The sequence below is a fragment of the Antechinus flavipes genome, chromosome X (genome assembly GCF_016432865.1).
Source record: "Antechinus flavipes isolate AdamAnt ecotype Samford, QLD, Australia chromosome X, AdamAnt_v2, whole genome shotgun sequence".
Lineage (NCBI taxonomy): Eukaryota > Metazoa > Chordata > Mammalia > Dasyuromorphia > Dasyuridae > Antechinus > Antechinus flavipes.
The window spans coordinates 47,896,456-47,909,152 of NC_067404.1; positions in this window are offsets into that span (position 1 = coordinate 47,896,456).

Here is a 12,697-nt window from a genome sequence, read left to right on the forward strand (position 1 = left end):
GGCTAAAGTTGATCCATTATCTACATTTAGTTATTTACCAATTTGTTGGGTCTTTCGAGTGGGGGCTACCAAGCTGCCTAATGAGGGGTGAACAACCCAGGGGGCCTAAGGTGACCTAAGGAAAATCTGTTTCCCCTCTGAGCCCAGGTTCTTCCTCTTTATAATAATGGGGTTATGCTAAGATTCTGTGATAGTTTTCATGTCTAATGAATGGCATTGGGCACAGTTAATAAAATGATTTCCTTTACCTGGCTGGAGGAATAAGAATCCAGTACTACCAACTTAAACTCAGTACTAGCCTAATAATATTCTAAAGCTTGATTTTTTTTTGGCCTTACTATTACTGTATTGTATTATTAAATTTGTTTTGTATAAATATCTACTTCCAGAGATGGATTCAGGCTGCATGAACTGAAATATCATAGGTTTAGAACTAGAAAGGATTCCAGAAGCCATTGAGCCTTGTCACCTCATTTTACATATAAAGAAACTGAGGCAGAGAGAGTTTAAGTGAGTTGCCCAGAGGCACGTAGCTAGCAAAGATATAAAGGATTTGAATTTAGTTCTTTCTGCCTCCAAACCCAGTGCCCTATCCACTGTACAACCCCAATTCATTTGCCTATTTCTAGTAGCCTCATTGTACTCTTATTTACATATTATTAAAGCTTTTTAGTTTCAAAACGTATGCATAGATAATTTTCAACATTTGCCTTTGCAAAACTTTGTGTTTCAAATTTCTTCCTTCCTTTCCTCCACCCCCTCCTCCAAACGGCAAGTATCCAATATGTTAAACATAGACAGTTCTTCTATTTGTATTTCCATAATCATCATGCTGCACAAGAAAAATCAGATCAAAAAGGGAAAAAAATGAGAGAAAAACCATAATGCAAGGAAACAATTGAAAAAGTGAAAATCCTATGTTGTGATCCACATTCAGTTCCCATCAGTCCCCTCTCTGGATGTAGACACCTTTCTTCATCACAAGACCATTGGACCTGGCCCAAATCACCTCCCTGTTGAAAAGAGCCACGTCCCATCAAGACTTTATCTTGTGAAAATAAATTGCTTGCATTTTTGTTTTTCTTCCCGGATTATTTATACCTTCTGAATTAAATTCTCCCTGTGCAACAAGAAAACTATTCGGTTCTGTACACATATATTGTATCCAGGATATACTGTAACCTGTTCAACATGTAAAGGATTGCTTGCCATCTTGGGGAGGGGGTAAGGGGAGGGAGGGGAAAAACCAGAACAGAAGTGAATGCAAGGGATAATGCTGTAAAAAATTACCCTGGCATGCGTTCTATCAATAAAAAGTTATTTAAATAAATAAATAAATATAACCTTAAAAAAAAATGCTACCTAATTAAACTAACAAAAAAAAAAAAAGACTTTATCTTGGCAAGCCAAGCTGGAGAATGGTTGTGATATAGCATGTTGCCATGTCACATGCTATATTTGAACCACACACAGTGCTGTCACCAGCCAGCGGGAAGCTGTGGCTAATGACTCAGGGCTTTGCCAGCCCTATTCCAAGATACTGTCTACATTTATGGAGCTGGGCCATTTGGTTCTGAAGGCTTAAATGCTCCTTCATTCCTAAGATTGAATAGGGCATCCTCAAACCAAACATCTCTAGGAAGCCTATTAGCAGGGTCCGAAGCCCTCATAAATTCTGTAACATCTTAAAAAAATCTTGAATCTCCATTTCTGTCAGAAGCCAATCTGGGGGAAAAAACAGAAAAAGAAGTCACAATCTTCTCTAAACCATAAATTTATCTCACTAGCACTCCGGCAATGGACAGCACCAGGTTTTCATTGGAAGGCTCTGCTAACAAAGCTGCAACTATATTAATAGGAAAATGGCAATTTTGCCTTAGGCCTCGATTTTTGGCAGCTGTTTGAGATGCTTAGGAGTTTACAGCTACCTTTTGCTGTCCCAGCCAGTAACCCATCAAGCATTTATGGAGTGCCCAGTGTGCGTACAGAGCCCCATCCCAGACTCTGTGAGGGTCTCCATAAGAAACAAAAGCTGCAGCCTCTGTCCTGGAGGAGGCAGTGGTCAAAACTGCAGTGTCAAAAGCAATTGGAGAACAATGACTAGCTTCTGTTAACTCACACCAGATACGTTATGTCCTGACATGCTCTTTCACTGGTATCTGCTAGGCCTGGAACTTTCTCCCTCCTCATCTCTACCTCCAGCCTTTCTTCAACATTCAAATGAAATCCCACCTTCTGGTAGCCAGTTGGGATGGCACACGACTATATTCCCTGCCAATGGGAAAGTTGAGGGTGGAAGATTAATCACTTGAACTAGGGAGTTCTGCAATGGGCTAAAGTCGATCCATTATCTAAATTAAGTTTTACATCAATTTGGTGGGCTTCTGGGAGTCAGGGGGTGGCTCCCAGACTGCCTAATGAGGGTGAACAGCCCAGCTTGGAAATGGAGGAGGTTGACATTTTCCTGATGAACAGCACTAGGATTGGGCCTGTGAATGGCTACTGCACTCCCAGCCTAGATGAGATAAGGTGACTGCCAGAAAATAAATTCCACCTACCCCAGGAGATCTTATCTGGTCTCCTACCCTGCAAGTGCCTTTCCTTTAAGGTTACTTAACCTTCCATCTACTTTTTATATAGTTTGCATGAACATTATTGTTTACATGTTGCCTCAAACATGATGAGACTGTAAGAGCTCCCTGAAGTCAGGACTTTTATATCCCTAGTACTTGGCACAAGGCTGGGCCCTTAGTAAGCCATTTAATGATTGTTGACTGACTGCCTATGCATACATAGGAATGCTGATGTGAATTGTGCTTCCCTTTACTTGTTGATTCTCAAGATTCCCAGTATTTTAAGCCAGGTCTTCTGCCTTCATTAGAGCTCTTAGCTTGAGAAACTTCATTCCTAGCAGGAAAGGCTCGTAAGATTTGTGAAATTTCAACTTGACTGCCATGCTTTGTTATATTTCCCCTGCTTCTGGGGAGAAATCATTCCAGGGGCTGAGATGTTATTTGCCATAGGGTACAAGTGGAATCCCTAATGGGAGGTTCTGCTCTTCTGGGTTAGATAAGTAGTGATTTTGTCTCTAAGTAACCCTATTCTCTGAAATGCCAGCCTCAGGCCTTTCTCATTGTTTCCCCCTTGGAATTGACGTAAACTGTTATCTTCCATTTTTTTTTTTACTAACCCATCTTTAATGGATTTATAAGATCATAGGATATACACTTGGAAGGGACCTTAGCAATAATCTCTTCAAAATCCCTCTTGCCAAAAATCACAAAGAAATAAAGAGGAGAGATCTAGTACAATCTAGTACTCTTTCTGTTATACCATCCTGACTCTTAGTTTTTCACCATTCATTTACCTTCCGACATTAAAAGATCTGATTTTACTCGTTACGAGGAAGAACCGGGCCATTTGGTTAGCCGGAATCACTTTGCATTATGATATAGATTGCAAACCTATGCTCACACATGTGCAATGCAGGAAATGAAGGGATTCTAAGGGCGAAGTGATTTGGTGTAGCCATCGTAGGGAACGATAGGAACTAGAACCAAATCCATCCTGTTTCCACTGACAACCTTTTCACACAATGAGAGCCAAATTTCCAGACCTTCCTGCCACCATGACTAAGACTCAATTCATGAAATCAGATAAGGAACCCCTGAGCAGGGACACTGGACACATTCTTTTCCTACAAATAATAACCTTTATGACCAAAGCACCTTCGTTATCCTATATTATGGTATGGTAATACCCCACTTCTGGGTTTCCCATTGTGTGGTTGCTGACATAGACGAAATGCATGGACAAGTTTGCTCTCCACTAGGACCTTTTCTCATTTCTCCCTAACTCTCTAGCTCCTCCCTTATTCTTTACCTCTGACCTTTACACAATGATTCCTTTACTAACAGCTTGCTGTTTAATCATCTTGATTAGCCCATGTGCCTCTCTATCACAATAAAGGACTTCTTGTGAGTATGAATATACCTTTTTGTGAATTTTTCACTTTTGGAACCCCTTTCCCAGAACCTGGTGCTTCAATAAAGCTCTCCATTTTCTGGTCCTAATATCCTTCTAAAACTCTCTTCTGGAACCAAAGAAACGTGATTCTCATTTGCCTTCCAGGATATTTTGAAAAACCTGGGAGTTGTATTTATCTCACTTCCAAGAGAAGTATAACTACATAATGTTAACATCTGGAGCAGGGGCACCAGCCCTATAGTCAGAAGTTCAAATGTGGTCTCAGACACTTAACACTTCCTAGTTGTGTGACCTTGGGCAAGTCACTTAACCCCAATTGCAAAAATCAGCAATCTATCAGCAAAAAACCAAAACAAAACAAAAATCTGGAGCAGATCTACTTAAAGTGGACCCATAAGTTGTCTGTCCCAGGCAGCTGCCCTGCTCCCAATTCCCTTCTGGTACCTCTTGCTGCCAAAGTGATTTCCATTAGATATACAACTGACCATGACACAACTCTACTTCGAAAACAACAGTGGTTTCCTATTATCTCTGAAATAAAATATAATCTTCTCAGTTTCATTTTTAGCACCATTCACAGCTTGATTTTTTGGATATTTCTAGCCTCATTGGCACTACTCTCAGTCCCATGCTTGGGGTTCTTACCAGACTCACCTTCTCTTTAGAAATGCCAGCTTCTGTCCTAGAGCCTTTGGACTGGCTGTCACTCATTCCTGGAATGAAAGTCCCCCTCCCTTGCACCTCAAAGAATGCCTGGTTCCTTTAAGACTCAGTTTCAGTATCACCGGAGTTTTGTCTTGGTCCCCTCACCTACTACCTCCTGTCCCGCACTACCTTGGATTTAAGTACCTTGTATTTGTTCAGTTTATGTGTATCTGGATCGACAGATTGATTGATCTGTATATAACTATGCCCCATTAGAATGGAAACTTGTGAGCAGGAATAGGCTCTTATTCATTGTATAATTGTATATGTATCCCCGGCATCAAGCAGTGTCTGAAACATAGTCAATACTTAAAGCTTATTGGTGTATCGGTTGATTGTAGCAACGTTTCCTGTAAGATATAACTAACCACATGATAAGAAAGAAAGCAGGATATAAGGTAGAAATGGCTGTCCTGGGGCTTTGGGTTTATTCCCCCTCTCACACACCCTACTAATCTCATCTCCTAAGGAAATCACCTTCACATTGGGAAATGCAAATTACCAGCTGACAAATTCCAGGTGTGCTATAAGGTGGGTGATTTCACTCCGTTTTGAGCCTGAAAACTCAAGTTCATTGCAATGTGTGTAAATATTCTTCTCATTTCTCTGACAAGCCCCAAAGAAACAGAACTGCTCTCTTTTTAGGAAGAAGGTAGTACTAGGAAGAAAAAAAAAAAAACAATTTAAGAATCATAATGGATTGAGTAAATGCCGCCAAACAACGTTTCTTATTTTCTCGATCCTGATTCAATAGCCTCTATTTCCTGTCCAGGGATCAAGACACATTTTTCCTAGGGCTGTCAACTGTCCCCATGAAATTCACACATTAACGGCAAGGATATTAACAAATATAAGAATTAAACCAAATTGTTTGTGATTTGCAATAGGAAATGACTTTATGGATTTTTCTTTCTGTTCTCCACCTGCAGATGTGGGGACAGACTGCTGATTAAGCTCCCAACATGGGTCTGGTAGAGCACCGGAAAGAGTGCTGACTTTAGTAGAGAAAGCCTGGGTCGAAGTCTCACTGATTAACAAAGAGCACCTATTGTACTGAGGAAAGTCTCTTCCCCAAAGCGATTGGACTAGATGGCCTAGGAGGTTCCTTCCTTCTAGCTCTAAAATTCTGAGATTGCTTAGTGGGAGGTCATGTTTTCCATTGATAATACAAAGAAATCTCTTGTTCATTATCACAATTTTACACTTGTTGTACTTAAACTCTCTTTACGTGTTCTGTGTCCTTGGGCCTTTCTGCATTTTATGCCATATTTCTTGCGTCAACACTTTTTACTTTTATGACATTGGTCCAGAATGGCCAGCAGGCTTGTCTTCTGTATCACTGGCTAATGAATGTTCAGCATCTGTCTCAGAGATGTCAGGTTCCCCAATATCTATCCCGGTAGGATTTCTATATTTGTTATTATTCAGTGCTAAATCTCTTTAGAAATACATCTTAAGCTGACCCAAGAAAAGTAAGGGCTGCTTCAAGTTCCAAAGATGAGAGAAATCTACAATCACTGATTCAATAATTACCATCAGAGTAGTAGAGTGGATGGAGAGCTAGCCTCAAAGCTCGGGATTCATATCTTGCCCCTAACCCTCACTGACCCTGTGATCCTGAGAGGGCCACTGAACATCACTGAGTTCTAGGTAGCTCTCTAAGACTATAAATTATACAGAAGGTGGCAACCCATTGTGAAAAAGGGTATTTCCTGACACAGAGGAATGCCTTATACCAATGAAGTCCTGTGCCTGTCCTGTGTTCTTATAATTACCATTGATCTTGTGAATCAGTTTGTCAATAATTCAAGCAAATTTGATTTCCTCCCTGTGAGCCCTCCTTCCACCATCCCTGGTGATGATTATGGCCCTTCCGTATCTGATCAGACAATTCTTCATGAGTTGCCATGATCAAAAGGACCATTACCCCCACCACCAAAAAACAAAATCCTATCACCCAATGGCCAACTTTCTGGTGATGAGCCTTTCCACCTTCATCTAAGTCATTTCATCATCAGATGTCAGATACACTGCCCATCTCTAGAGCTGTAGTTAAAGACTCTCCAGCCTGCTGAGACCTCCCAGAACATATGTACCCGTGGCAGATCATTTAAGATTCCAGGATCATTATCATTTAAATTGAGGTATCTTAGAAGGACTTAAGTGGAAAAGAGTTCCTTATTGAGTAACATTTCATAGTTTATGAAGTTCCAGTATTTGCAGCAACTCTGGCCCCTTCCCCATCTCCACTTAGAGTCTTCAATGAGTAAAGGATAAATGCAAAGTTTTATCCTTTAGAATTTGCCAGTATTCTGGTCACCAAAAGTCAGTACTTCCGCTTCTGTTGGCTTGTCTACACTGTTCCCCTATACATCTATATGATAGGTCTGATGGGGGAGGTTTAGAAATTCCCTCTATCTTTAGGGAACCATTTTTGTAAGTGTGAGTTAGGGAAGTAGTAGATGTTTATCCCTCCTAAATAATTAGAAATGTTAGCTGTGTGACAATACAACAAGAGATCTTAGGCTTTGGAAGTCTACCAACAGAGAGAATAATCGAGTGAACATTTTGGCTGCCATTCACTCATTCATTCTATAACCATTTCTTAAGTTCTTTCTGTATGCAAAATACTATGTATTTCTCACTGTGTGTCATTATTAATGGATCTTACAATAGAATGTAAGAGATAGAAGACATTTGCGTGATTATCAAATCATTAGGATTCAAGTCCCTCTAGTAATTGACCTTAGAAGTCACCACCATTTTTAAGATAAGGAAACTGAGGCCCGGAGCAGGGAAGAAACTTGTCCAAGGTTACTAGGGTACTGAATGACAGATACTAGGGTACTGAAGACTGGGATCCATCTCTAAACCATTTACTCCCTGCCCCTCTCCTTCCACTCCATTTTAAAGAGGAGAAAATTGAAACAGAGAGGAGTATTCGGCCAAGGATACAGAACTAGTAGGTAGAGAAGCCGCCAAATGAATCTAAGTCTTCCTATTCAAAATTCAACATCCATTCCACTATCCCATGGCACCTTCTGCATCACATAATTCGCCTTGACTTATTGTTCCACTGAAGTATCTGTTTGAGCATTACTCATACACCTAGAGGTTCTCATCATCGGTAGATTTTGTGCTTGCAAATAGTTGCCGTGGATATAAGCAGATTGTTCCTGTGATCATGATTTATACTTGGAGCGTACCTATTTAGTCAGCATCTCCATACTTTTCAACTATTCATTGGTCAGTGATTCTAGTCCCCATGAGAATGTGGGGACCTTCCCTTGAGAGAGTAAGAGGGAGAGATCTTTAATAACCTTGTCATTCATATCTTCCCTCTGTCTCTTACCAAGCCTGCTGTGCCTTGAATCTTTTGGGAGCAAATACTCTAGGGACCTTCTAGGCATTGACCAATAGAGTATAGAAAGCTAGGCCCTACTCATTCAAAACACAGTTTGGGGCCAGAGAGGAATATTGAATGGGAACTGCCATGTACATAGATTGTAGGGGAAATTCTTGGCTAAAAAATGAACACATAAATCCAGTCTTAGTTGAGACCTATCATGCTCATGGGCTGTCAGGGGAAATTCTGAGCTTGGTACAAACCATGCAAATCTATCAAAAATGACTCCTGTATAATGAGAATAGAATACTTCACCACAGCCCTAAAAATATAAAACACAATTATTCCTGAAAAGCAAATGGCAAGAGATTGCCCATCAGTACTTGTCCTTGGCCTAGCGGGCCCTTCCATGTGATTATCTGAGAAGGGGAAAGAGCGCTTCTCTGCCCACCAAGGAGGATTAAAGGAGCAGAGCCACATATGTGCTGTTTTCCTCAGCTCAAAGGGAAGGGAAGTCAGAGTGACAAAGAAAGTTCAAATTTCTGCTCTTCTGGCCTCTATGTGGAGAAGAGGTGGGCACAGAAGGGCAGAGCCAAGTATTTCTAATCAGGATCAAGTAGAGGAAAAGAGAGAAAACTCAAAAGACATAGGAAGACCTAGAGGATAAAGTCTTTCCCACCCCACATACTTCTTTTTTATTAGTTTTTTTTTTAATTTTCAAAACTATGCATGTATATTTTAACATGTTTAATATATATCGAAGTGCTTGCCACCTAGGAGAGGAGTGGGGGGAAGGAGGAGAAAATGTGGAACACGAGATTTTGCAAGGGTCAGTGTTGAAAACTTATCCATGCATATGTTTTGTTTTGTTTTGTTTTTTATGAAGCTTTTTATTTTCCAAACAAATGCATGGATAACTTTTCAACACTGACCCTTGCAAAATCTCATGTTCCACATTTTCTCTCCCTTCTCTCCACCTCTTCCCCTAGAGGGCAAATAATCAAATATATGTTAAACATGTGCAATTCTTCTATATGTCTTTCCACAGTTATCTTGCTGCACAAGAAAAATCAGATTCAAAAGAAAAAAATGAGGAAGAAAATAAAATGCAAACAAACAACAACAAGAGGAAGTGAGAATGCTATGTTGTGATCCATCCTCAGTTCCCACAGTCCCCTGTCTGGGTGCAACTGACTCTCTTCATCACAAGTCTATTGTAACTGGTTTCAATCATCTCATTGTTGAAGAGAGCCACATCCCTCAGAATTGATCATTGTATAGTCTTGTTGTTGCCGTGTACAATGATCTAGTTCCACTCACTTTGCTTTGCATCAGTTCCTGTAAGTCTCTCCAGGCCTCTCTGAAATCCTCCTGCTGGTCATTTCTTACAGAACAATAATATTCCATCACCTTTATATACCACAGTTTATTCCGCCATTCCCCAACTGATGGGCATCCACTCAGTTTCCAGTTTCTTGCCACTACAAACAGGGCTGCCATAAACATTTTTGCTTAAGTTAGATCACATAATCCAAAGGATCACAGATGATCTTAAAGGCCATAAAGCCTAACCTCCTTATATTACAGGCAAAGAAATTGGCTCCCAGAGTGGTGAAGCAGTTTCCCCAGCATCATCCAACTACTAAGTGGCAAATCCAGGACTCAAACTCAGGTTTCCTAACTTGAACCCAGTAGGACCTATCAGTTCCTCTCTTGAAAATGAAGCAATATCTTTTCTTCTACATTCCAAATTCAGCCAATAGTTTTCCCTTTTCTAAAGAAGGGATGAGTCTTATTACTAAAAAGAAATATACCCCCCTCAGTCCCTGACCTGGAAGGGACCCCTTGCTTCTTAAGACTGATTATCCTTTCTGGAGCAGAGGAAGAGAATGAGGGGTAATGTCATATTCTACCTTTTTCTACCTCCCCCCTCCCATAATTCCAGACATAAGGTGGTTTGATGTCCATTGTTAACCATGGTGTTGCTAAGGATGGGCTGAGCAGGCAGATTCTTAATGCCCTTTAATTTGTGATAGGAAAATTTTGCTTCAACTGGCAGTATCGAATGTCCTCATCTCATGTCGGGTTTTAAGACATATAATTGATTTTGCTATAACAACATTTGACCTGTCTCTTGCTTGAGATATAGTTAGAAAAAAATGAAGATCCCAAAGTTAAATAGAGTGTCTAAGACCACTAAAGAGAGAAGGATCACAGGTAAAATTGGAAATTAGCTTTACTCTGTCTCTAGTTTTGTGTCATTGGACTATTGTGTGTTTGTTTCCTGTGTCCCAACTGTTCTCTTCTGTTGATGTATAGATAGAAATCATCCATATGTCCATAACAGTGAAATAATCAAGTGGCTTCCCGTGATCTTTTATAGTCTTGTTTCCCAATTTATAGTTTATATTATATTGAGGCTCTCTCTTCATATTTGGCTGGGGAAATCATGAAGAATTCAGGCCATCTAATTATATATATAAATGTTAAGGTACTAAGGTTTAGTTTCAAGTAATAAGAGAGAGGGATGATGATAGACTGCCTTTGTCCTCCACCGCTAAGCTTAAAATGTCAACAAAAACAATCAAAGCAACCTTCTTAGGTGTTGGGTTCCCCATCTCTGCTGAGCATATGGGAGGACATGGACTATGGATGAGAATCACACAGCATGGTGGGATGGGATCAGAAGGGATGAATTGTGATTCTCTCACCCTTGAAGGAAATACCCCTGAAAGTGAGATGATAGACCCACTTGAATACTTGGAATAGTTTAGTGGAGCAAGCACAAGATTTGAAATCAGAAAGCCTGAATTCAAGTCTCAGCTCTGATACTTTCTTGTTGTGTTGGGGCCGGGGAGCCCCAGTTTATTCGTATGTCACACTATCTGTGTGCATCATAAGGCATTTGTAAGGATCAAAAGAAATTCATTTCCAGCAAACATTTCTTACGTTCCTTTGATATGCCAGGTGCTGTGCTGTGCCAGAGATATAAAGACAAAATGATCGATTCTTTGCCCTCTAGGAGTTTGTGTTTTGTTTCCACCTCCTCCAAAGTATCCTCTGAAATGATTTTGGATTTCCTTTGCACATATTTCTCCATATGCAATTCTTTCCTACTCCCAAATAGAGTATAAGTTTCTTGAGGGTAGGAACTATTTCATATGTTATAGTCCCGTACCTGGTACATCTTCAATAAGTGCTATATGTCAGTTTTTGCTATTATTATATGATTCCAAATAATTCATTTGACTGACTTTTGTCATTAAATTGATTTGGGGGGCTTTAAGCACAGTAGAATGTAAACTTAGAGAAAGCAATTTATTTCTTGGTAATTGCTTAATAAATGCTTGTTGATTGACTTTCATATACTTATCTGTGTACTATGTCTCCTCCTCCTCCCTGAAGGTATGGACTGGTTAATTTTTGTCTTTGTGCTTCCAAACCCTCCCCTCCCCCCATCCCTGGATTTGCACTTAGTTAATACTTGTGATTGAGTGATACAATAGGAGCCAAAGAGCACACATTGGTAGAATCTCTGCCTTGCACATAGTAGGTGTTTAATGTTTACTGAACTGAGTTGAATGGCTTCATGTACAGATGTTTTGTTATTCCTCCTTCCCCCACACCCATTGCATCTATTACTAGAGAGTGCCTGCCAAAGTCTATATTTGAAATCTGCATCTCAATGAACCATTAACCAAATCGGGCATGGGCAGTGATGCACGGACATATTTTTGGTCCTGGTGAGAAGAATGACTTATAAAAGCTAGCCTATTGTGCTCTGTGAAGTCAGCGCAGGAGGCCTGCAAAGCCAAATGCTAGAATGAAATTCTATGATTCCCACGTAATTAACTTCGGAACAATAGAGATTTATATTGTCTATGTGGAAAGACCGAAATCTAACAAAGGAAGCAATCAGCATGAGAGAAAGGACTGAATTGAAGGAGCACAAGAGAACCTAATAATAAAGTTGACTGCACAGCTTGTAATTAAAACGTTTTATAAACACCCCTTTTCATGAAATAATACTATCGATGCAAACAGTGTAATAAAACCCTTTTGAAAACACTGGTTTATTTGCCAACAGGGTTGTTGGATGGGCCTTAAAAATCAAGAGAAATGTCTCTTTATTGGGGATGACTGAGGCTGAGAGGTCAAGGGCATGAAGCCAATGATCACATGAGCCTCTTTGGCTTTATGACCTGGTAGGTCTGAGGATGGGAAGCAAAAGATGGAGCAGTGTACAAGACCTTACAGATCCAAAGCTTCTTAAACTGTGGGTCGCCATCCCATAGGGGGTCACTAACTGAATGTGGGGATGGTGAAAATAGGGCAAAAGCTATCAGATATTCTACCAAGATTTAATTCTTTATGTAAGAATTTTTTTTAAAAGCACATTCATCTCATTAGTATACAAATTTGCTTTCATCTTTAATAAATGGTCAAATTACAGATATACCAAAGAATTGTTTTAAAATACATTTCTTTATGATTTGTTATCAGTAAATGTTTGATTTGTATACCTATTTTATATACCTATATACCCAGGGTTATGTAAAAATTTCTCAGGCAAAAAGGGGTCTCGAGTGGAAAAAGTTTAAAAAGCCCTGCTCTGGATGAGAGTATCACAGAATTAATACTAGAAGGAACATTGGAGGC